Source organism: Aegilops tauschii, chromosome 2, assembly GCF_002575655.3.
Source record: "Aegilops tauschii subsp. strangulata cultivar AL8/78 chromosome 2, Aet v6.0, whole genome shotgun sequence".
Lineage (NCBI taxonomy): Eukaryota > Viridiplantae > Streptophyta > Magnoliopsida > Poales > Poaceae > Aegilops > Aegilops tauschii.
Genome location: NC_053036.3, coordinates 506,043,394 through 506,068,159, shown reverse-complemented (window position 1 = coordinate 506,068,159; position 24,766 = coordinate 506,043,394).

Sequence of the window (24,766 nt, the reverse complement as noted above, 5' to 3'; positions counted from 1 at the left end):
TTTCCTTTGATGCACCAACCTAGAGTTTAGGGAAGAGCATTGCAGCCCACATCACTATGGGACGCATTGGAGAAGTCTACCACAGGGAGCTTAAGGATACTATTTATCAGATTTGTGGATGCCGAGATGAGCAATGGGAGATGATCAGCACCAAGAAGGATGGATGAATTGCAGCTTTCATCCAGGAGCAAAACCAACACATTCGTCGCCAGGAGAACCAGATGTGCACAGACATGATAGATCTGAAGAAGGCATTGACCAAGATCACAGAGTTGAAGGAAGAACTCAAGGCTAGACGCGAGGATTATATGGAGGAAATTGTCGCACTGGTGGAGAAGAATGACGACCTGATAAAGAAGATCGGAGTATTCATGGGAGACCCAGCACTAGGAGGAGAAGATGATGATTGCGCTTGCCCGGATAACTACATCATCGTCGGCGACACCGACTCGGACCCCAGTGAAGATGATTTTTTTGATGAAGCTGGAGCAGATATCATGGAGTCTTCGACCGAACAAAATTTCTAGTAGACCACCATAATCAGTAGTAGTATTCCCCCATGTATATAGTATAGTCCGAGCACTTTGTAACGATAGTTAGATCGATTGTATGCCTTGTTTGAATTGATTGAGTGATATTGATTGTGTTTGTCTCATGAGGATATGGGTAGTGTTTTCTCTCTAGACCTCATTCTATTCTAAATTCTCATCTTTTCTAAACCTATCAGATGCCTCCGAGACGCGACACCGGATTTGTTTTCCCACTGGAGATCACTCAGTTGATTCAGCAGCAGAATGCCCTGATGCCAGTGTTAGTACAGAACCAAGGCAACAACAACAACAACAACAACCCACCACCACCCCCTGTTGATCACTTAACCCGTTTCTTGAGACTGAATCCGCCGGTGTTTTCCAGCAGCACCGAGCCGATTGTTGCAGATGATTGGCTCCGCAATGTTGGAAGGGAGTTGACCACTGCAGGATGCACAGATGCGGAGAGAGTGCGTTTTGCCGCACATCAGCTTGATGGACCCCCAGCATCATAGTGGGAGAATTACACAGCCACACACCCTATTGACACTGTCACATGGGACCAGTTTCAGCAAGCTTTCCGTACTGCCCATGTTTCAGCAGGAGCTATGGCTATGAAGAAGCGTGAGTTTCGCAACGTACGCCAAGGAGGACGCACCGTAGGCCAGTATGTGGAGGACTTTAGTAAGTTAGCACGTTATGCTCCAGATGACGTTGCTACAGATGCAGCCAAGCAGGAGAAGTTTCTGGAAGGACTGAATGATGAGCTGAGTATGCAGTTGATGGTAGCAACCTTCAACAACTATCAGGAGTTGGTAGATAGAGCTCTCATGATTGAAGGGAAGCAGCAGCAGATTGAAAGCCGCAAGAGGAAGTATGGACAAGGGAAGTACAATTCTGGAGCTCATCAGAAGTCACGTTTTGCCCCAAATCCGGGAGGATCTTTTCAGCATACCCATGGAGCAGGAGGTTCGCACAACCATAGTGGACCCAAGAATGGTAATGGGAATGGAGGAAGCAACAGACAGAACCATAATAACCCATCTACCCCAGTTAAGAGAGATCTGAGCCAAGTCACTTGCTACAAGTGCCAGAAGACTGGCCATTATGCTAATGAATGTCCCGAAGCTAAAAATAGAAATGGCAATGGAAGCTCTGGGAAGAAGCCGAACCCTTTCAACAAATGACATGTGAACCATGTTAGCGTGTAGGAGGTTGAAGCTTAGCCAGATGCAGTAATAGGTAAGTTTTTGGTTAAGTCATTTACTGCACTCGTTCTTTTTGATACTGGTGCATCGCATTCATACATATCAAGGCGATTTGCGGATAAGTATAAACTGCCAACCCAAGCCCTTAGGTCACCCATGTTAGTAACCTCGCCAGGAGCAGAGTATATGGCTATTTTAGGGTGTGATCGGTTACCATTAAGGATTGGTAACTACGTGTTTCCCTCGGACCTAATAGTACTGGAATCGCAAGGATTGGATGTGATATTAGGCATGGATTGGTTATCGAAGTATGGAGGGAACATTGAGTGCGCCAGTAAGTCGATTTTGCTTACCACCCCAGAAGGAAGAAGGATTTAAGTATGTATCCCGACATGTGCCGAATAGGACTCAAGTAAATTCCTTATCAGGAGTTGCCAGGCATGCCACCGGATGTATTTCCAGAAGAGTTGCCAGGCATGCCACCGGATAGAGACATTGAGTTTTTGATTGAGCTTTTGCCAGGCACAGGGCCAATATCTAAGAGACCGTATAGAATGCCCGCAAAAGATTTGGAGGAGATTAAGAAGCAGATTAAGGAGTTACTGGATAAGCTATATTCGCCCAAGTTCTTCACCTTGGGGATCGCCAATGCTTCTAGTGGACAAGAAGGATGGATCGTTAAGGATGGTTGTTGATTATCGAGGACTGAATGAAGTGACCATCAAGAACAAGTACCCACTGCCGATGATCAATGATTTGTTTGACCGATTGCAAGGAGCTAAGGTATTTTCCAAGATCGATCTGTGATCGGGATACCATCAGTTGAAGATTCGAGAGCAGGATATACCTAAGACGGCTTTTACCACCAGGTATGGGCTATATGAGTATACCGTTATGTCATTTGGTCTGACTAACGCCCCTGCCTATTTCATGAACCTAATGAACAAAGTGTTTATGGAGTTTTTGGATAAGTTCGTCGTAGTGTTCATTGATGACATTTTGGTCTACTCAAAGAACGAAGAGGACCATAAGGAGCATTTGCGTTTGGTACTTGAGAAGCTCAGAGAACATCAGTTATACACCAAGTTCAGCAAATGTGAGTTTTGGCTGAAGGAAGTTGGATTCCTCGGACACGTTATATCCGGAGAAGGAATAGCAGTAGACCCCACCAAAGTTGAAACAGTAACAAGCTGGGAATCACTCACATCAGTTGGAGAAATCCGAAGTTTTCTTGGACTCGCAGGATACTACTGGAGATTCATTGAGAATTTCTCGAAGATTGCAAAACCCATGACGGAGCTGTTGAAGAAAGACACCAGGTTCAATTGGACTGAGGAATGTGAAGCTAGTTTTCAGGAATTGAAGAAACATTTGGTTACATCACCAGTGTTGATTTTGCCAGATCAGCGCAAGGCTTATGAAGTTTACTGCGACGCTTCACGACGAGGACTTGGAGCAGTGCTGATGCAAGAAGAGTTGTTTCATATGCCTCACGACAGCTTAAGCCCCATGAGCTGAATTACGCTACGCATGATTTGGAGTTAGCAGCCGTAGTACATGCGCTAAAGACATGGAGACATTTTCTCATCGGAAACCACTGTGAGGTGTACACGGATCACAAGAGTTTGAAATACATCTTCACGCAGAAGGAGTTGAATCTCAGGCAAAGGAGATGGTTGGAGCTTATAAAGGATTATGATATGAGATTGCATTATCACCCCGGAAAGGCTAACGTAGTAGCAGACGCGTTGAGCCGCAAGAGCCATGTCAACACACTCATGACCGGAGAGTTACCGAAAGAATTAGCCGAGGATCTTCGCGAGCTATGTTTGGAGATAGTTCCGAGAGGCTATGTAGCAGCATTAGAAATTCAGTCTACTCTGATGGATAAGATCAGGGAAGCTCAGAAGACTGACAAGGAGATTGCCAAGATAAAGGAGAACATGAGCAAAGGAAAGGCCAAGGGATTTCGTGAGGACGAGCACGATACCTTATGGTTTGAGGACCGCGTTTATGTGCCTAACGACCCCGAGATTAGGAAGTTGATTCTGCAAGAGGCCCATGGTTCACCGTATTCGATTCACCCAGGAAATACCAAGATGTATTTGGATTTGAAGGATACATTCTGGTGGACCAGAATGAAGAAAGATATTGCGGAGTATGTAGCATTTTGTGATGTATGTCAGAGAGTGAAGGCAGAGCATCAGAAGCCAGCAGGACTGTTACAGCCATTGCCGATACCCGAATGGAAGTGGGACAAGTTAGGAATGGATTTTATCACTGGATTGCCAAGGACTCGTTCAGGCTATGACTCAATATGGGTTGTAGTCGACCGTTTAACGAAAGTAGCTCATTTCATCCCAGTGAAGACCACTTACAGCAGTGCTAAGTTGGCAAAGATATACATGACCAGGATCGTATGTCTGCATGGAGTTCCGAGGACCATTGTATCAGATAGAGGAACCCAGTTTACTTCAAAGTTTTGGAATCAGTTACATGAAACTTTGGGTACCAGGCTAGAGTTCAGTACAACCTTTCACCCACAGACAGACGGACAAACCGAGAGAGTCAATCAGATTTTGGAAGATATGCTGAGAGCTTGTGCGCTAGATTATGGATCTAGTTGGGACGACAATTTGCCGTATGCAGAGTTTTCTTACAACAACAGTTATCAATCCAGTTTGAAGATGGCCCCTTTCGAAGCTTTGTATGGAAGGAGGTGTAGAACACCAGTGTTATGGGACGAAGTTGGAGACTGCCAATTGTTTGGACCAGATTTGATTAAAGAGTCTGAACGGAAGGTGAAGTTGATTCGCGATAGACTCAAGGTAGCCCAATCCAGGCAGAAGAGCTATGCGGATTCTAAACGCAAGGAGACAGTTTACGAAGTCGGAGATAGAGTTTACCTACGAGTATCACCACTTCGAGGAGTTAAGCGCTTTGGAGTTAAGGGAAAGTTAGCGCCACGTTTTGTAGGACCATACAAAGTTTTGGAGCGTATGGGAGAAGTTGCTTACAAGCTGGAATTGCCTGAAGGATTGTCAGGAGTTCATGATGTATTTCACGTTTCCCAGTCGAAGAAGTGCCACGCAGAGATGGCTGAGATACCACTGAGAGATACGGTGCCATCGGAAGCGATTCAGCTGGATAGTGACTTGACCTATGAGGAGAAACCAGTTAAGATTCTTGAGTATGCCAGCCGAGTCACCCGCAGCAAGGTTATCAAGTTTTGCAAAGTTCAGTGGAGTCACCATACCGAGGACGAAGCCACCTGGGAGCGAGCGGAAGATCTACGGAAGGACCACTCTCACCTATTTTCTAGCCAACCCGAATCTCGAGGGCGAGATTCCTCTTAAGGGGGTAGCTTTGTAACATCCCAAATTTTCAATTTGGAATGTTATACATTAGATCATCATTGCATAGCATATTTTATTTCATTTTGGCAAATCCTCGAAATCCTAAGCAACTCAAGGACCCTCGGAGAGAGTTGGGGATTTTCCCGGTTTTCATATTTGATTTTTATCAAATAATGAAACGAGGATTTTTGGTTTTAAATTATTTTTTTTACTCCAAAAAATATTTCATATTAAAATATATGAGAGGAGAAAATATGACTTCTCCAAAATAATTGAAATACTGGAGGAAAAATATTAAAATCAAATATTTGATTTTATCGGATTTTTATTTGCAATTTTATTTGCATTAGAAAAATTGCACGTTTTCAAAACTGCATTTTTAGGGCCAAGAAAATGTTCATCTCGTTCTAATTATTTTAATTACACGGTGAAAATTTATTCTGGCATTTTTAGATTTTTATTTATTTTTCTAGGATTTTTTTTAGTTTCAGCGGAATTATTTAAAAAGAAAAAAGAAATCCCGCGCCCGACTGGGCCGAGGCCCAGCCGAGCCAGGCCGGCCCATGCCCGTGTCGCCGTCTCCCACCTGGAGACCGAAGCCGCGCCGCCGCCCGAGTCCGGGAGGACCACGCCGCCTCACCCACCCCTCGCCGCCCTCTCCCGAAGCCCGCCGGAGCCCCGCCCGACCCCACCGGAATCCCGCCGGACCGAGGTAGCCGCCGCGCCGGTTTTTCGCCGGAAAACCGTGCGGTTTTCTTTTTGAAACCCTAGGTTTATTTTTTTATATAGATCGGTTTATTTTTTTTGATTTAGTTAGTTAGCGAATGTTCGCCGATCCGTTCGTTTTAACGAACGTGTTCACCGTTTAGCCGCAGTTTACGAACGTCCGTTCGTTAAACTGTTCGTCAGTTTTATTTTTCTCGGATTTTCCGTGATTATTCCAGATCGCGATTTCCGATCTGTTTTTCGTTTTAGTTTAACTTTTCGCTCGTTTATCAGAATCAGGCGATTCAAGCGCCTAGAGTTTCGTCTCGAAATTCTATTTCCGTTTAACCAACTCAAACAAGTTTTTGCTACTGTAAAATTTGACCTAGATCCAGATTAGTAAACGAAGCTTGTTTCTTTCGCCGTTTGACTTTCGTTGCTTCGTTTGATTTGATTCTTTTTGCAAACCGGAGTCCTTAAGTTGAACTTTCTGGTTGCTACTCTGTTATAAATCCTCCAAGTACTGTGCGTGTCAGCATTACTGATCCAGGGATGACACTGGTGCACGGTAGATCAGACTGTCTGACGTCTCGTCACTACACATCATACTTGGCAAGCATTTGACGGAAAGCACCATGAATAAAGTGTGAACCACCACCAGTCATTAAATATCTAGGGACGCCAAACCTTGGGAAAATAACTTCCTTAAGTATTTTAATAGAGGTGTTGTGATCAACACTGCTAGTTGGAATAGCTTCTACCCACTTAGTAACATAATCAACAACAACCAAAATATGTGTATACCCGTTAGAGGAAGGAAAAGGTCCCATGTAATCAAAACCCCAAACATCGAATGGTTCAACAGCAAATGAATAATTCATAGGCATTTCTTGACGCTTACCGATATTACCTATTCTTTGACATCCATCACAAGATAAGACAAACTTAAGGGCATCCTTGAAGAGAGTAGGCCAATAAAATCCAGATTGCAATACCTTGTGAGCAGTTCTATGTCCAGGATGATGCCCTCCATAAGCTTCGGAGTGACATTTCCGTAGGATTTGTCCCTGTTCATGCTCAGGTACACAACGTCTAATAATACCATCTACTCCTTCTTTATAAAGATGTGGGTCATCCTAAAAGTAGTGTCTTAAATCATAGAATAATTTTTCTTTTGTTGGTATGTGAAGCTAGGTGGTAAATATTTAGCAACAATGTAATTAGCATAATCAGCATACCAAGGAGTGTTATTAGAAACATTTATTGCAGCAAGCTGCTCATCAGGGAAACTATCATCAATAGGTAGTGGGGCATCCAGCACATTTTCAAGCCTAGACAAGTTATCAGCTACGGGGTTCTCAGCTCCTTTTCTATCAGTTATATGTAAATCAAATTCTTCTAGCAAGAGAACCCATCGAATAAGTCTAGGTTTAGCATCTTACTTTCCCATAAGATATTTAATAGCAGCATGGTCGGTGTGAAAGATAACTTTAGAGTCAACAATGTAAGATCTAAATTTATCACAAGCAAACACCACTGCTAGAAATTCTTTTTCAGTAGTAGCATAATTTTGTTGAGCACTGTCTGGAGTTTTACTAGCATATCGAATTGTAACATCCCAAATTTTCAATTTGGAATGTTATACATTAGATCATAATTGCATATCATATTTTTACTGCATTTTTGGTTTGATCCTAGAAATTCTACGCAACTCAAGGACACGCAGAGAGAGTTGGGGATTTCATTATTTTCATATTCGAATTTTTCTCGAATTTTGAAAAGCGGATCGTTTGATTTTAATTATTTTCTCTTCGAATATTTCTTTTAATAAAATAAAAGAGAGAGGATAAAGTGACTTCCTCAAAATAAAGAAATATCGAAGATTTAATATTAAAATCAAATAAGATTTTTATTTGGAGTTTTATCGCTATTTTATTTGAACTAGGAAAAATATGTGTTTTTCGAAATTGCATTTTAGGCCCAAATAAATGTTCACCTTGTCCGGCCTACATTTAGCGGACGGGGAAAATTTATTTCGGGACTTTTGGAGTCCGTTTAGTTTTTTTTTTTCTTTTTCTGCATGTCGGAATTATTTAAAAAAAAAGTCAAACCGACTCCGGGCCGTACCCGAGCGGGACTCCGCCCGGGGGGGCTTTATAAGCCGCCTCCCCCGAGCCGCTGAAGCCCACCAGCCGCCACAGTCCACCCGCGCCCTAACCATAGCCCGCAGCGCGCCGCCGCCACAGCCGCCCCGCCGCCTCGCGCCGCCGCCGCCGCGCCTCGCTGCCGACGCCGCCGCCCCGCGCCGCCTCGCCGGAGCTGCCCACCACCGCCGCCGTTCGCCGGAGGTAGCCGCCGCCGCCTCAGTTTTCGCGAGAGAACCGACGTTTTTTTCTAAACCTAGATCCGTTTTTTTAGATCCGGTTCGGTTTATTTTTTTGTTTAGTTATTTAGCGAACGCCCGTTCGTTAGTTCGTTAACGGTTTCCACCGTTTAGACGCAGACAGTGAATGTTCGTTCGTTAGCCTGTTCGTAGTTTTTCTTTTTCTCGGATTTTCCGCGATTATTTTCGATCGTGATTTCTGATCCGATTTTCGTTCTAGTATAACTTTTCGCTCGTTTATCGGAATCAGGCGATTCAAGCGCCTAGAGTTTCATCTCGAAACCCTCTTTCTGTTTAACCAACTTGAACAAGTTTTTGCTACTGTAAAACTTGACTTTAGTCCAGATTACTAAACGAAGCTTGTTTCTTTCGCCGTTTGAGTTTTGTTGCTTCGTTTGATTTGATTCGTTTTGCAAACCGGAGTTCTTAAGTTGAACTTTCTGGTTAGACCTCTTATTTGAGTTTTACCCGTGCCTTTGCTTGATTGCTTATTGTATGCTTGTTTGTTTGTGATAGAGTACCCGGAGTGCGAAGCGTGCTACTACGAGTCTCTAGGTTTCGCGGATCATCAGCAAGGCAAGTAACACTTTGATCATACTTCTTTATTACCCTGTTTTATTGCATTAGATAAATCCTCAAACAATTGCATGGTTAGGATCTGAATTAAATTGTGGGTATTGGGAAGTAGATGATGAGGTAGAACCTATTGCCCTGCATTTAAACCTTTGGGAGTTACTTCCACGTTGCTTATATTGCTATGCTATGCTCGTAGACGTGGATTGGGTTTTGAGTGTATCCATGACAGATGTGAGATTGTTAATTAATGGTACAACTTAAGGTGGCAACTTAAATACACATCTGGGTGGATTGAGGCACCTGGGGAATCCTGTGATTGCCTGTATTTTTTTGGAAATCTCGGGGTACCGTGTGACTCTCCTATGGACTGCCACCCAGGCTCAAAGGGATCATAAGATTATTCATGCTAGAAACTTCCGTGTGCAGCCACATGCCATTATGGGCTCTGGCATAGTTGAGTAAGTTGTGGGAAACCTTTCCATGATGGGTTAGCAGATGTAGGGGATTGTAGGTGTACCGGCCTATCTATCGGTTAAGGGGACCTCTTCGGAAAGACTGTGTCTCGGTCATCCGTTTCTCAAACATCATGTAGTGCGAGAAATCCAACGGAGGAGATCGAGTCTTGTGGGGAAAAGTGCACAAACCTCTGCAGAGTGTACAAACTAACCATACAGCCTCCACCAGCCAAATATGCATGTAGTGATGGCATTATTATGTTCATTACTCTTTTGTGTTACATTGCCAGCATATTCCATGTGCTGACCCATTTTCGGGCTGCAACGTATCATGTTGCAGACTTTTCAGACGACGAGTAATGAGCCTTAGGTCGTGGTCTTTCACTCAGTGATGCCGTTGGAGTTGATGGACTCACTTTATCTTCCAAGCCTTCTGCTGTTATCGTATTAGATGGCCTTAAGCCATATATATTGTAATAAGTTCTCTTTTGAGACATTCGATGTAATAAGTGTGTGATTGCTACTCTGTTATAAATCTCTCAAGTACTGTCTGTGTCAGCATTACCGATCCAGGGATGACACTGATGCACAGAGATCAGACTGTTTGAGGTCTGGTCACTACAAAGATGGTATCAGAGCACACACTGACTGTAGGACATGACCACTAAGCTAAAGCCCTAGATCACTACTCTCTTCTCATTTCTGACTCCTCTCCATTTTCTACTCTTTAGGATGGCAGATGCAAGGATCAAGTTCACGCAACCAGATGAAGACACCCCTTTTGGACGCCACTTGAAGGAAGTTACTAGGTACCTGAATATTGGAATACCAAGCTTCACCGGGACTTACAATGCCACTTTACCAGAAGAGGAGCGCTGGATGATTCAAGTTCAAGTTCCAGGAAGGACATTCACGCCAGTCACTAAGCCCATAGAGTTTTCTTTTGATGCACCAACCTGGAGTTTAGGAAAGAGTATGGAAGCTCACATCACCATGGGACGCATTGGAGAAGTTTACCACAATGATCTCAAGGGCACTATCTACCAGATTTGTGGGCGCCGAGATGAGCAATGGGAGATGATCAGCACCAGGATGGATAGATCGATTGTCGCTTTCATCCAGGAGTTAAACCAGCACATTCGACGCCAGGAGAACCAGATGTGCGCAGGCATGACAGATTTGAAGAAGGCGATCACAAGGATCACGGAGCTGGAGGAAGAACTCAAGGCTACACACGAAGATTATATGGAGGAAATCGTTGTACTAGTGGAGAAGAATGACGACCTGATAAAGAAGATCGGAGTTTTTATGGGAGACCCCACGCCAGGAGGAGAAGATGACAGTTCCACTTGCCCGGAGAACAACATCATCATCGGCGACACTGACTCGGACCCTGACGATAGCAATGATGACTATGTTGATGAAGCTGGAGCAGATATCATGGAGTCTTCGACCGATCAATTTTTCTAGCCGACCACCCTATCAGTAGTAGTATTCCACTATGTATATAGTATAGTCCAAGCACTTTTGTAACGATAGTTCTAGACCGATTGTATGCCTTTGTTTGATTGATTGAGTGATATGTTTGTGTTTGTCTCATGTGCATATGCATAGTGTTTTCCCCTAGACCTCATTCTACTCTGTTTTCTCATCTTTTCTAAACCCAGCAGATGCCTCCGAGACGCGACAATGGATTTGCTTTCCCACCGGAGCTCACTCAGTTGATCCAGCAGCAGAACGCATTGATGCAGATACTAGTCCAGAATCAGAACCAGGGGAACAACAACAACAACCCGCCACCACCACCACCACCAGTTGATCACTTAGCCCGTTCTCTTAGGTTGAATCTGCAGGTGTTCTCCAGTAGCACCGAACCGATTGTTGCAGATGATTGGCTCCGCAATATTGAAAGGGAGTTGACTACTGCAGGATGCACAGATGTGGAGAGAGTGCGTTTTGCCACACATCAGCTTGATGGACCCGCAGCATCATGGTGGTAGAATTTCATAGTCACTTACCCCATTGACACTGTGACATGGGACCAGTTCCAGCGGGCTTTTCACACTGCCCATGTATCAGCAGGAGCTATGGCCATGAAGAAGCGTGACTTTCGCAACTTACGCCAAGGAGGGCGCACGGTTGGCCAGTATGTGGATAAATTTAGTAAGTTAGCACGTTATGCCCCAGATGATGTTGCTACAGATGCAGCTAAGAAGAAGAAGTTTCTGGAAGGACTGAATGATGAGCTGAGCATGCAATTGATGGTGGCAAATTTCAATAACTACCAGGAGTTGGTGGATAGAGCTCTCATGCTTGAAGGGAAGCAGCAGCAGATTGACAGCCGCAAAAGGAAGTATGGACAAGGGAAGTATAATTCTGGTGCCCAGCAGAGACCCCGTTTCACCCCGAACTCGGGAGGACTTGTTCATAACCATGGAGGCCACACTCATAATGGAGGAAGTACGCACAACCATAGTGGCTCCAAGAACGATAATGGTAATGGAGGAAGTAGCGGACAGAACCGTTCCAACCCGGCAACACCCGCCAAGAAAGATCTAAGCCACGTTACTTGCTACAAGTGCCAGAAGACCGTACATTACGCCAATGAATGTCCTGAAGCCAAGAATGGAAACGGCAACGGAAGCTCTGGGAAGAAGCCCAACCCTTTCAACAGGGGACACGTGAACCACGTTAACGTGGAGGAGGTTGAAGCCCAGCCAGATGCAGTAATAGGTAAGTTTTTGGTTAAGTCATTTACTGCAGTCGTACTTTTCGATACTGGTGCATCGCATTCATACATATCAAGGTGATTTGTGGATAAGTATAAGTTGCCCACTAGAGTTCTTAAGACACCTATGCTAGTAACCTCACCCGGAGCAGAGTATATGGCAAGCCATGGATGTTTTAAGATGCCATTGACCATAGGTAGGCATGTTTTCCCCTCAGATCTGATAATTTTGGAGTCACAAGGTTTGGATGTGATTCTGGGTATGGATTGGCTATCGATGTATGGAGGAAACATCGATTGCGCCAGTAAGACGATTTTGCTTACCACCCCGGAAGGAAGAAGGATCAAGTATGTATCCCGGCATGTGCCGAATAGGACTCAAGTAAATTCCTTATCAGGAGTTGTACACGAGGAAGTACCAGTGGTGAAGGATTTTCCGGATGTATTTCCAGAAGAGTTGTCAGGCATGCCACCGGATAGAGACATTGAGTTTTTGATTGAGCTTTTGCCAGGCACAGGGCCAATATCTAAGAGACCGTACAGAATGCCCGCAAAGGATTTGGAGGAAATTAAGAAGAAGATTAAGGAGTTACTGGATAAAGGTTATATACCGCCAAGTTCGTCACCTTGGGGATCACCAGTACTTCTAGTGGAGAAGAAGGATGGATCGTTAAGGATGGTTGTTGATTATCGAGGACTGAATGAGGTGACGATCAAGAACAAGTACCCACTGCCGATGATCAATGATTTGTTTGACCAGCTGCAAGGAGCTAAGGTGTTTTCCAAGATCGATTTGCGATCAGGGTATCACCAGCTGAAGATTCCAGAGCAGGATATACCTAAGACAGCTTTTACCACAAGGTATGGGCTATATGAGTATACCGTTATGTCATTTGGCCTGACTAACGCACCTGCCTATTTTATGAACATGATGAACAAGGTGTTTATGGAGTTTTTGGATAAGTTCGTCGTGGTGTTCATTGATGATATTCTGGTCTACTCAAAGAATAAAGGAGAACATAAGGAGCACTTGCGTTTGGTACTTGGGAAGCTCAGAGAACATCAGTTATACGCCAAGTTCAGCAAGTGTGAGTTTTGGCTGAAGGAAGTTGGATTCCTTGGACATGTTATATCCGGAGAAGGAATAGCAGTAGATCCCACCAAGGTTGTCACTGTGACAAATTGGGAGTCACCCGCGACAGTTGGAGAGATCCGGAGTTTTCTTGGACTCACAGGATACTACCGGAGGTTCATTGAGAATTTCTCAGAGATTGCAAAGCTTATGACGGAGTTGTTGAAGAAGGACACCAAATTCAAATGGACTGAGGAATGTGAGGCCAGTTTTCAGGAGTTGAAGAGACGCTTGGTTACATCCCCAGTGTTGATTCTGCCAGATCAACGCAAGGATTATGAAGTGTATTGCGACGCTTCTCGTCGAGGACTTGGAGCCGTACTTATGCATGAGGGAAGAGTTGTTTCATATGCCTCACGACAGCTTAAACCCCATGAGTTAAATTATGCTACGCATGATTTGGAGTTAGCAGCCGTAGTGCGTGCGTTGAAGACATGGAGACATTTTCTCATCGGAAACCATTGTGAGGTATACACGGATCACAAGAGTTTGAAGTATATCTTCACGCAGAAGGAGTTGAATCTCAAGCAGAGGAGATGGTTAGAGCTCATTAAGGATTTTGATATGAGATTGCTTTATCATCCCGGAAAGGCTAACGTAGTAGCTGATGCGTTGAGCCACAAAAGTCATGTCAATACACTCATGACCGGAGAATTACCCAGGAGTTAGCAGAAGACCTACGCGAGCTATGTTTGGAAATAGTTCCGAGAGGATATGTAGCAGCTTTGGAGATTCAATCTACTTTGATGGATAAGATCAGAGAAGCTCAGAAGACGGACAAGGAGATAGCCGAAATAAAGGAAAGAATGAGTAACGGAAAGGCTAAAGGATTTCGTGAGGATGAGCACAATACCTTATGGTTTAGGACCGCGTATATGTGCCAAATGATCAGGAGGTCAGGAAGTTGATTCTGCAAGAGGCCCATGATTCGCCATATTCGATTCACCCAGGAAATACCAAGATGTATCTGGATTTGAAGGATAGTTTCTGGTGGACCGGAATGAGGAAGGATATTGCGGAGTATGTAGCAGTTTGTGATGTATGTCAGAGAGTGAAGGCAGAGCATCAGAAGCCAGCAAGATTGCTACAGCCATTGCCGATACCCGAATGGAAGTGGGATAAACTAGGCATGGACTTTATCACGGGATTACCCAGGACTCGTTCAGGCTATGACTCGATATGGGTTGTAGTCGATCGTTTGACGAAGGTAGCTCACTTCATCCCAGTGAAGACCACTTACACCAGTGCTAAGTTGGCAAAGATATACATGACCAGGATCGTATGTCTACATGGAGTTCCGAGGACCATTGTATCAGATAGAGGAACCCAGTTTACTTCAAAGTTTTGGAATCAGTTGCATGAAACTATGGGAACCAGGCTAGAGTTCAGTACAATGTTTCACCCGCAGGCGGATGGACAGACTGAAAGAGTCAATCAGATTCTGGAAGACATGTTGAGAGCTTGTGCGCTAGACTATGGATCTAGTTGGGACGATAATTTGCCGTATGCAGAGTTCTCTTATAACAACAGTTATCAAACCAGTTTGAAGATGGCCCCTTTCGAAGCACTGTACGGAAGGAGGTGCAGAACACCATTGTTGTGGGACGAAGTTGGAGACCGACAGTTGTTTGGAACAGATTTGATTAAAGAGTCTGAAGAGAAGGTTAAGCTGATTCGCGATAGACTCAAGGTAGCCCAGTCTAGGCAGAAGAGCTATGGGGATTCTAAACGCAAGGAGACGGTTTACGAAGTTGGAGACAGAGTGTATCTTCGTGTATCTCCACTTCGAGGAGTAAAGCGCTTTGGAGTTAAGGGAAAGTTAGCGCCACGTTTTGTGGGACCATACAAAGTTTTGGAACGTATGTGAGAAGTTGCTTACAAGTTGGAATTGCCCGAAGGATTGTCAGGAGTTCACGATGTGTTCCACGTTTCTCAGTTGAAGAAGTGCCACACAGAGATGGCTGATATTCCTCTGAGAGATACAGTGCCGCTGGAAGCGATACAGTTGGATAGTGATTTGACCTATGAGGAGAAACCAGTCAAGATACACGAGTTTGCGAGCTGAGTCACACGCAACAAAGTAATCAAGTTCTGCAAAGTTCAGTGGAGTCACCATACCGAAGATGAAGCCACCTGGGAACGAGAGGAAGACCTACGGAAAGATCACCCACACCTATTTTCTAGCCAACCCGAATCTCGACGGTGAGATTCATCTTAAGGGGGGTAGGTTTGTAACATCCCAAATTTTCAATTTGGAATGTTATACATTAGATCATCATTGCATATCATATTTTATTGCATTTTTGGTTTGATCCTAGAAATTCTACGCAACTCAAGGACCCGCAGAGAGAGTTGGGGATTTCATTATTTCATATTCGAATTTTTCTCGAGTTTTGAAAAGAGGATCGTTTGATTTTAATTATTTTCTCTTCGAATATTTCTTTTATTAAAATAAAAGGGAGAGAAGAAAATGACTTCCTCAAAATAAATAAATATCGGATATTTAATATTAAAATCAAATAAGATTTTTATTCGGAGTTTTATCGCTATTTTATTTGAATTAGGAAAAATATGCGTTTTTCAAAATTGCATTTTAGGCCCAAATAAATGTTCACCTTGTCCCGCCTATTTTTTGAGGACGGAGAAAATTTATTTCAGGATTTTTGGAGTCCGTTTAGCATTTCTTTTCTTTCTTTTTCTGCAAGTCAGAATTATTTAAAAAAAAAGTCAAACCGACTCCGGGCCGTACCCGAGCGGGACTCCGCCCGGGGGGCCTTTATAAGCCGCCACCCCCGAGCCGCCGAAGCCCACCAGCCGCTGCAGCCCACGCGCGCCCTAACCCTAGCCCGACGCCGTCGCCGCCGCGCCTCGCTGCCGACGCCGACCCGCCTCCCCGCGCCGCCTCGCCGGAGCCGCCCGCCGCCACCGCCGTTCGCCGGAGGTAGCCGCCGCCGCCACGGTTTTCGCGAGAGAACCGACGTTTTTTTTCTAAACCTAGATCCGTTTTTTAAGATCCGGTTCGGTTTTTTTAGTTATTTAGCGAACGCCCGTTCGTTAGTTCGTTTTAACGAATGGTTTCCACCATTGAGCCGCAGACAGCGAACGTTCGTTCATTAGCCTGTTTGTCAGTTTTTCTTTTTCTCGGATTTTCCGCGATTATTTTCGATCGCGATTTCTGATCCGATTTTCGTTCTAGTATAACTTTTTGCTCGTTTATCGGAATCAGGCGATTCAAGCGCCTAGAGTTTCGTCTCGAAACCCTCTTTCTGTTTAACCAACTTGAACAAGTTTTTGCTACTGTAAAACTTGACTTTAGTCCAGATTAGTAAATGAAGCTGGTTTCTTTCGCCGTTTGAGTTTTGTTGGTTCGTTTGATTTGATTCTTTTTGCAAACCGGAGTTCTTAAGTTGAACTTTCTGGTTAGATCTCTTATTTGAGTTTTACCCGTGCCCTTGCTTGATTGCTTATTGTATGCTTGTTTGTTTGCGATAGAGTACCCGGAGTGCGAAGCGTGCTACTACGAGTCTCTAGGTTTCGCGGATCATCAGCAAGGCAAGTAACACTTTGATCATACTTCTTTACTACCCTGTTTTATTGCATTCGATCAATCCTCAAACAATTGCATGGTTAGGATCTGAATTAAATTGTGGGTATTGGGAAGTAGATGATGAGGTAGAACCTATTGCCCTGCATTTAAACCTTTGGGAGTTACTTCCACATTGCTTATATTGCTATGCTATGCTCGTAGACGTGGATTGGGTTTTGACTGTATCCATGACAGATGTGAGATTGTTAATTAATGGTTCAACTTAAGGTGGCAACTTAAATACACATCTGGGTGGATTGAGGCACCTGGGAATCTAGTGATTGCATGTATTTTTTTGGAAATCCCGAGGTACCGTGTGATTCTCCTATGGACTGCCACCCAGGCTCAAAGGGATCATAAGATTATTCATGCTGGAAACTTCCATGCGCAGCCACATGCCATTATGGGCTCTGGCATAGTTGAGTAAGTTGTGGGAAACCTTTCCATGATGGGCTAGCAGATGTAGGGGATTGTAGGTGTACCAGCCTATCTATCGGTTAAGGGGACCTCTTCGGAAAGACTATGTCTCGGTCATCCGTTTCTCAAACATCATGTAGTGCGAGAAATCCAACGGAGGAGATCGAGTCTTGTGGGGAAAAGTGCACAAACCTCTGTAGAGTGTACAACCTAATCATGGCTAGCCGTGTCCCCGGTCATGGACATCTTGAGTATCTGGTTCTTGGATTATCATGTGGATCGCATCACTCTTAATTATAAAAATTGATTGGGTTAATGATTATTTTTAATTGGGATTGAGATGGGGTTTACCATTCTCAATGTTAATAACCACCATGATAGTTAAATAAAATATATCCCTTTGTTGTAGGGGAAAATTGGCTTTTAACAAAACATATTAACCATACAGCCTCCACCAGCCAAATATGCATGTAGTGATAGCATTATTCTGTTCATTACTCTTTTGTGTTACATTGCCAGCATATTCCATGTGCTGGCCCGTTTTCGGGCTGCAACGTTTCATGTTGCAGACTTTTCAGACGACGAGTAAGGTGCCTTAGGTCGTGGTCTTATACTCAGTGATGCCGTTGGAGTTGATGGACTCACTTATCTTCCAAGTCTTCCGCTGTTATCATTTTAGATGGCCTTAAGCCATATATATTGTTATAAGTTCTCTTTTGAGACATTCGATGTAATAAGTGTGTGATTGCTACTCTGTTATAAATCTCTCAAGTACTGTGTGTGTCAGCATTATCGATCCAGGGATGACACTGATGCACAGAGATCAGACTGTTTGAGGTCTGGTCACTACAAAGATGGTATCAGAGCACACACTGACTGTAGGACATGACCACTAAGCTAAAGCCCTAGATCACTACTCTCTTCTCATTTTTGACTCCTCTCCATTTTCTACTCTTTAGGATGGCAGATGCAAGGATCAAGTTCACGCAACCGGATGAAGACACCCCTTTTGGATGCCACTTGAAGGAAGTTACTAGGTACCTGAATATTGGAAAACCAAGCTTCACCGGGACTTACAATGCCACTTTACCAGAAGAGGAGCGCTGGATGATTCAAGTTCAAGTTCCAGGAAGGACATTCACGCCAGTCACTAAGCCCATAGAGTTTTCTTTTGATGCACCAACCTGGAGTTTAGGAAAGAGTATGGAAGCTCACATCACCATGGGACGCATTGGAGAAGTTTACCACAATGATCTCAAGGGCACTATCTACCAGATTTGTGGGCGCCGAGATGAGCAATGGGAGATGATCAGCACCAGGAAGGATAGATCGATTGTCGCTTTCATCCAGGAGTTAAACCAGCACATTCGACGCCAGGAGAACCAGATGTGCGCAGGCATGACAGATTTGAAGAAGGCGATCACAAGGATCACGGAGCTGGAGGAAGAACTCAAGGCTACACGCGAAGATTATATGGAGGAAATCGTTGTACTAGTGGAGAAGAATGACGACCTGATAAAGAAGATCGGAGTTTTTATGGGAGACCCCACGCCAGGAGGAGAAGATGACAGTTCCACTTGCCCGGAGAACAACATCATCATCGGCGACACTGACTCGGACCCTGACGATAGCGATGATGACTATGTTGATGAAGCTGGAGCAGATATCATGGAGTCTTCGACCGATCAATTTTTCTAGCCGACCACCCTATCAGTAGTAGTATTCCACTATGTATATAGTATAGTCCAAGCACTTTTGTAACGATAGTTCTAGACCGATTGTATGCCTTTGTTTGATTGATTGAGTGATATGTTTGTGTTTGTCTCATGTGCATATGGGTAGTGTTTTCCCCTAGACCTCATTCTACTCTGTTTTCTCATCTTTTCTAAACCCAGCAGATGCCTCCGAGACGCGACAATGGATTTGCTTTCCCACCGGAGCTCACTCAGTTGATCCAGCAGCAGAACGCATTGATGCAGATACTAGTCCAGAATCAGAACCAGGGGAACAACAACAACAACCCGCCACCACCACCAGTTGGTCACTTAGCCCGTTTTCTTAGGTTGAATCCGCAGGTGTTCTCCAGTACCACCGAACCGATTGTTGCAGATGATTGGCTCCGCAAGATTGAAAGGGAGTTGACTACTGCAGGATGCACAGATGCGGAGAGAGTGCGTTTTGCCGCACATCAGCTTGATGGACCTGCAGCATCATGGTGGGAGAATTTCATAGTCACTTACCCCATTGACACTGTGACATGGGACCAGTTCTAGCGGGCTTTTCACACTGCCCATGTATCAGCAGGAGCTATGGCCATGAAGAAGCGTGACTTTCGCAACTTACGCCAAGGAGGGCGCACGGTTGGCCAGTATGTGGATAAATTTAGTAAGTTAGCACGTTATGCCCCAGATGACGTTGCTACAGATGCAGCTAAGAAGAAGAAGTTTCTAGAAGGACTGAATGATGAGCTGAGCATGCAATTGATGGTGGCAAATTTCAATAACTACCAGGAGTTGGTGGATAGAGCTCTCATGCTTGAAGGGAAGCAGCAGCAGATTGACAGCCGCAAAAGGAAGTATGGACAAGGGAAGTATAATTCTGGAGCCCAGCAGAGACCCCGTTTCACCCCGAACTCGGGAGGACTTGTTCATAACCATGGAGGCCACACTCATAATGGAGGAAGTACGCACAACCATAGTGGCTCCAAGAACGGTAATGGTAATGGAGGAAGTAGCGGACAGAACCGTTCCAACCCGGCAACACCCGCCAAGAAAGATCTAAGCCACGTTACTGGCTACAAGTGCCAGAAGACCGTACATTACGCCAATGAATGTCCTGAAGCCAAGAATGGAAACGACAATGGAAGCTCTGGGAAGAAGCCCAACCCTTTCAACAGGGGACAAGTGAACCACGTTAACGTGGAGGAGGTTGAAGCCCAGCCAGATGCAGTAATAGGTAAGTTTTTGGTTAAGTCATTTACTGCAGTCTTACTTTTCGATACTGGTGCATCGCATTCATACATATCAAGGGGATTTGTGGATAAGTATAAGTTGCCCACTAGACTTCTTAAGACACCTATGCTAGTAACCTCACCCGGAGCAGAGTATATGGCAAGCCATGGATGTTTTCAGATGCCATTGACCATAGGTAGGCATGTTTTCCCCTCAGATCTGATAATTTTGGAGTCGCAAGGTTTGGATGTGATTCTGGGTATGGATTCTGGGTATGGATTGGCTATCGATGTGATTCTGGGAAGATAAAGTGAGTCCATACAGCCTCCACCAGCCAAATATGCATGTAGTGATGGCATTATTATGTTCATTACTCTTTTGTGTTACATTGCCAGCATATTCCATGTGCTGACCCATTTTCGGGCTGCAACGTTTCATGTGGCAGACTTTTCAGACGACCAGTAAGGAGCCTTAGGTCGTGGTCTTTCACTCAGTGATGCCGTTGGAGTTGATGGACTCACTTTATCTTCCAAGCCTTCCGCTGTTATCGTATTAGATGGCCTTAAGCCATATATATTGTAATAAGTTCTCTTTTGAGACATTCGATGTAATAAGTGTGTGATTGCTACTCTGTTATAAATCCCTCAAGTATTGTGCCTGTCAGCATTACCGATCCAGGGATGACACTGATGCACAAAGATCAGACTGTGTGAGGTCTGGTCGCTACATGAATGACATTCAGTTTCTTATCAACTCTTTGTCCTAGAACAGCACCAATAGCATAATCACTAGCATCACACATAATTTCAAAAGGCAAGTTCCAATCAGGTGGTTGAACAATAGGTGCAGAAATTAAGGCTTTCTCGAGTGTTTCAAAGGCTTCAAAACAATCATCATAAAAAACAAAAGGAACTTCCTTTTGCAAAAGGTTTGTAAGAGGCCTTGAAATTTTAGAAAAGTCTTTGGTAAATCTCCTATAGAAACCAGCATGACCTAGGAAACTATGAATACCTTTGATATATTTAGGACATGGAATTTTCTCAATTGCATCAACCTTAGCTTTGTCCACTTCAATACCCTTTTCAGATACCTTCATTAACCATAAAGTGGCACTTCTCCCAATTCAAGACAAGATTTGTTTGCTCACATCTCTGCAAAACTCAATCAAGATTTCTTAAACAATCATCAAAAGACTTCCCATAAACAGAGAAGTCATCCATGAAAACCTCAACAATCTTTTCACAAAAGTCAGAGAATATAGCAGCCATAAATCTTTGAAAAGTAGTAGGTGCATTGCCTAAACCAAAAGGCATACGTCTATAAGCATAAGTTCCAAAGGGACAAGTGAAAGTGGTCTTTTCTTGATCAGGTTGAGAAACAGGTATTTGTGAAAAACTAGAATATCCATCAAGAAAGCAAAAGTGTGTGTGCTTAGATAATCTTTCTAGAATTTGATCAATAAAAGGCAGAGGGTAATGATCTTTTCTAGTTACTTTATTTAATTTTCTAAAGTCAATTACCATTCTATAGCCTGTAACAATTCTTTGTGGAATAAGTTCATTCTTATCATTAGGGATAACAGTAATACGTCCTTTCTTGGGAACACAATGAACATGGCTTACCCATCTGCTATCATCTATAGGATAGATTATACCTGCTTCCAGAAGTTTTAATATTTATGTTCTTACCACTTCTTTCATCTTCGGATTTAACTGACTGTAACGCCCCCAATTCAATCGTACACTAATCATACATGCAAACGTGTACGGTCAAGTTCAGGGACTCACGGGAAGATATCACAACACCACTCTAAAAATAAAATAAGTCATACAAGCATCATAATACAAGCCAGGGGCCTCGAGGGCTCGAATACAAGTGCTCGATCATAGACGAGTCAGCGGAAGCAACAATATCGGAGTACAGACATAAGTTAAACAAGTTTGCCTTAAGAAGGCTAGCACAAACTGGGATACAGATCGAAAGAGGCGCATGCCTCCTGCCTGGGATCCTCCTAACTACTCCTGGTCGTCGTCAGCGGGCTACACGTAGTAGTAGGCACCTCCGGTGTAGTAGGAGTCGTCGTCGACGGTGGCGTCTGGCTCCTGGGCTCCGGCATCTGGTTGCGACAACCAGGTAGAAGGGAAAGGGGGAAAAGAGGGAGAAAAGCAACCGTGAGTACTCATCCAAAGTACTCGCAAGCAAGGATCTACACTACATATGCATGGGTATATGTGTAAAGGGCCATATCGGTGGACTCAACCGCAGAATGCCAGAATAAGAGGGGGATAGCTAATCCTGTCGAAGACTACGCTTCTGGCCACCTCCATCTTGCAGCATGTAGGAGAGAGTAGATGGCAAGTTCACCAAGTAGCATCGCATAGCATAATCCTACCCGGCGATCACCTCCTCGTCGCCCTGTTAGAGAGCGACCACCGGGTTATATCTGGCACTTGGAAGGGTGTGTTTTATTAAGTATCCAGTTCTAGTTGTCATAAGGTCAAGGTACAACTCCGGGTCGTCCTTTTACCGAGGGACACGGCTATTCGAATAGATAAACTTCCCTGCAGGGGTGCACCACATAACCCAACACGCTCGATCCCATTTGGCCAGACACACTTTTCTGGGTCATGCCCGGCCGCGGAAGATCAACACGTCGCAGCCCTACCTAGGCACAACAGAGAGGTCAGCACGCCAGTCAAATCCTAAGCGAGCAGGGGTCTGGGCCCATCGCCCATTGCACACCTGCACGTTGCGTGGGCGGCCGGAAGCAGACCTAGCAACCTCCATTTCAAAGGAAGTCACGTTACACAGTCCAATCTGGCGCGCGCCGCTCAGTCGCTGACGTCACGAAGGCTTCGACTAATATCACAACGTCGAGTGCCCATAACTGTTCCCGCGTAGTTGTTTAGTGCGTATAGACCAAATGGCCAGACTCAGATCAAATACCAAGATCTCGTTAAGCGTGTTAATTGATGTAACCACGGACACCGACCAGGGCCAGGCCCACCTCTCACCTAGGCGGTCTCAACCTGCCCTGTCGCTCCGCCACAAAGATCCACCCAGAGGGCCGTCCGGACAAAGGTCCTTTCAGCCCCCAATCCGCGAATCACTCGCGGGTACTCCTCGAGCCGACCCGACTTTAGTCACCACATGTATCATGTATAAAGTATATAAGTATATACTCGTGATCACCTCCCAAGTGATCATGGCCCGATAGTATAGCACAGTAGATGGACAAGAATGTAGGGCCACAGATGGAAAACTAGCATCCTATACTAAGCATGTAGGATTGCGGGTAAAGGTAACAACAGTAGTAGCAAGGACAGGCTATGCATCAGGATAGGATTAACGGAAAGCAGTAACATGCTACACTACTCTAATGCAAGCAGTATAGAGAAGAATAGGCGATATCTGGTGATCAAGGGGGGGGGCTTGCCTGGTTGCTCAGGCAAGAAGGACGGGTCGTCATCACCGTAGTCGTACTGGGTAGCAGCGGCGTCGGTCTCGAGGTCTACCGGAGAAGAAGAGGGGGGAAGAAACACTAAATTCAGAGCACACAAGGCATCACAAAACATAACATGGTAATAAGCGGTGCTAGGGGTGACCTAACGCGGTAGGAGGTGATACCAACAAAGGGTGGAAACAACCGGGAAAGTATCCCCGGTGTTTCGTGTTTTCGGACAGATGAACCGGAGGGGGAAAGTTGCGTGTTTGCTATGCTCGGGATGTGTGGCGGACGAACGGGCTGCATATTCAGATTCGTCTCGTCGTTCTGAGCAACTTTCATGTATAAAGTATTATCATCCGAGTTACGGATTATTTTATATGATTTTCTAAAGATTTAATCATTTTCTGATTTTAATTATTTATTTAAATCCAACATTATCCAGAACAGTGAATGCTGACATCATCATGATGTCAGCATGACGTCAGCAGTCAACAGAGGTGTTGACTGGTCAAACTAACGTGTGGGTCCCAGCTGTCATAGACTGTTTAAACTAATTAGGGTTTAACTAATCTAATTACTGTTTTATTAATTAACACTAGTTAATTAGGTTACTTTAATATAATTAGTTAAGTTAATTAATTTTATTTTTGTTACTATATTTTTTATCCTTTTTTAATAGACGTTCTGGGGCGTGGGCCCCTCATGTCATAGGCCCAGAAGGCCTAACGGCCGCTGGGCAGTAGCGGCGCCCGAGCGGTTGTTAACGGAGCGGAGCCCCGTGGGGGAGACCGAACCCGGGCGGCGGAGGACGCGCGCGGGGGCGAAGTGTGCGGGCTAGTGCGGTGCTCTAGGGGCTCAGGCGTGCAAGAAGAAGCGGCGAGCGATGCGCGCGCGCACGCAGAGCGGTGCGGTGGCGATGCGTGGGCAGGGGCGCCGCGAGCTGTACGGGGGCGAGCGGGCGCTGGCTCGCGGGCATGCGGGGCAACGTGCTGGGCCAGAGGCGGGAAGCAGGGGGCGAGGCCATGGCCGAAGCAGGACACGACCGGCCGGCGAGCGGCAATGGGGCTGCAGAGGCGGGGCGGAGCTGAGGGAGCCGAGCTGTGCGCGGCAGAGGGAGGCCTCGGCGGAGCGGGAGGGTGCGGTGTCGCATGCGAGCGAGAGGGGGGCGGCGGGCGCGTGGGTCAGCGAGGCCCTGGCCGAAGTGGCCGGAGCAGGGGAGGAGGAGGAGATGCTGGGGCCTCACCACGGGGCCGTGGGATCTAGGCAGTGGGGGTTGAGGAAGAGGACGGTG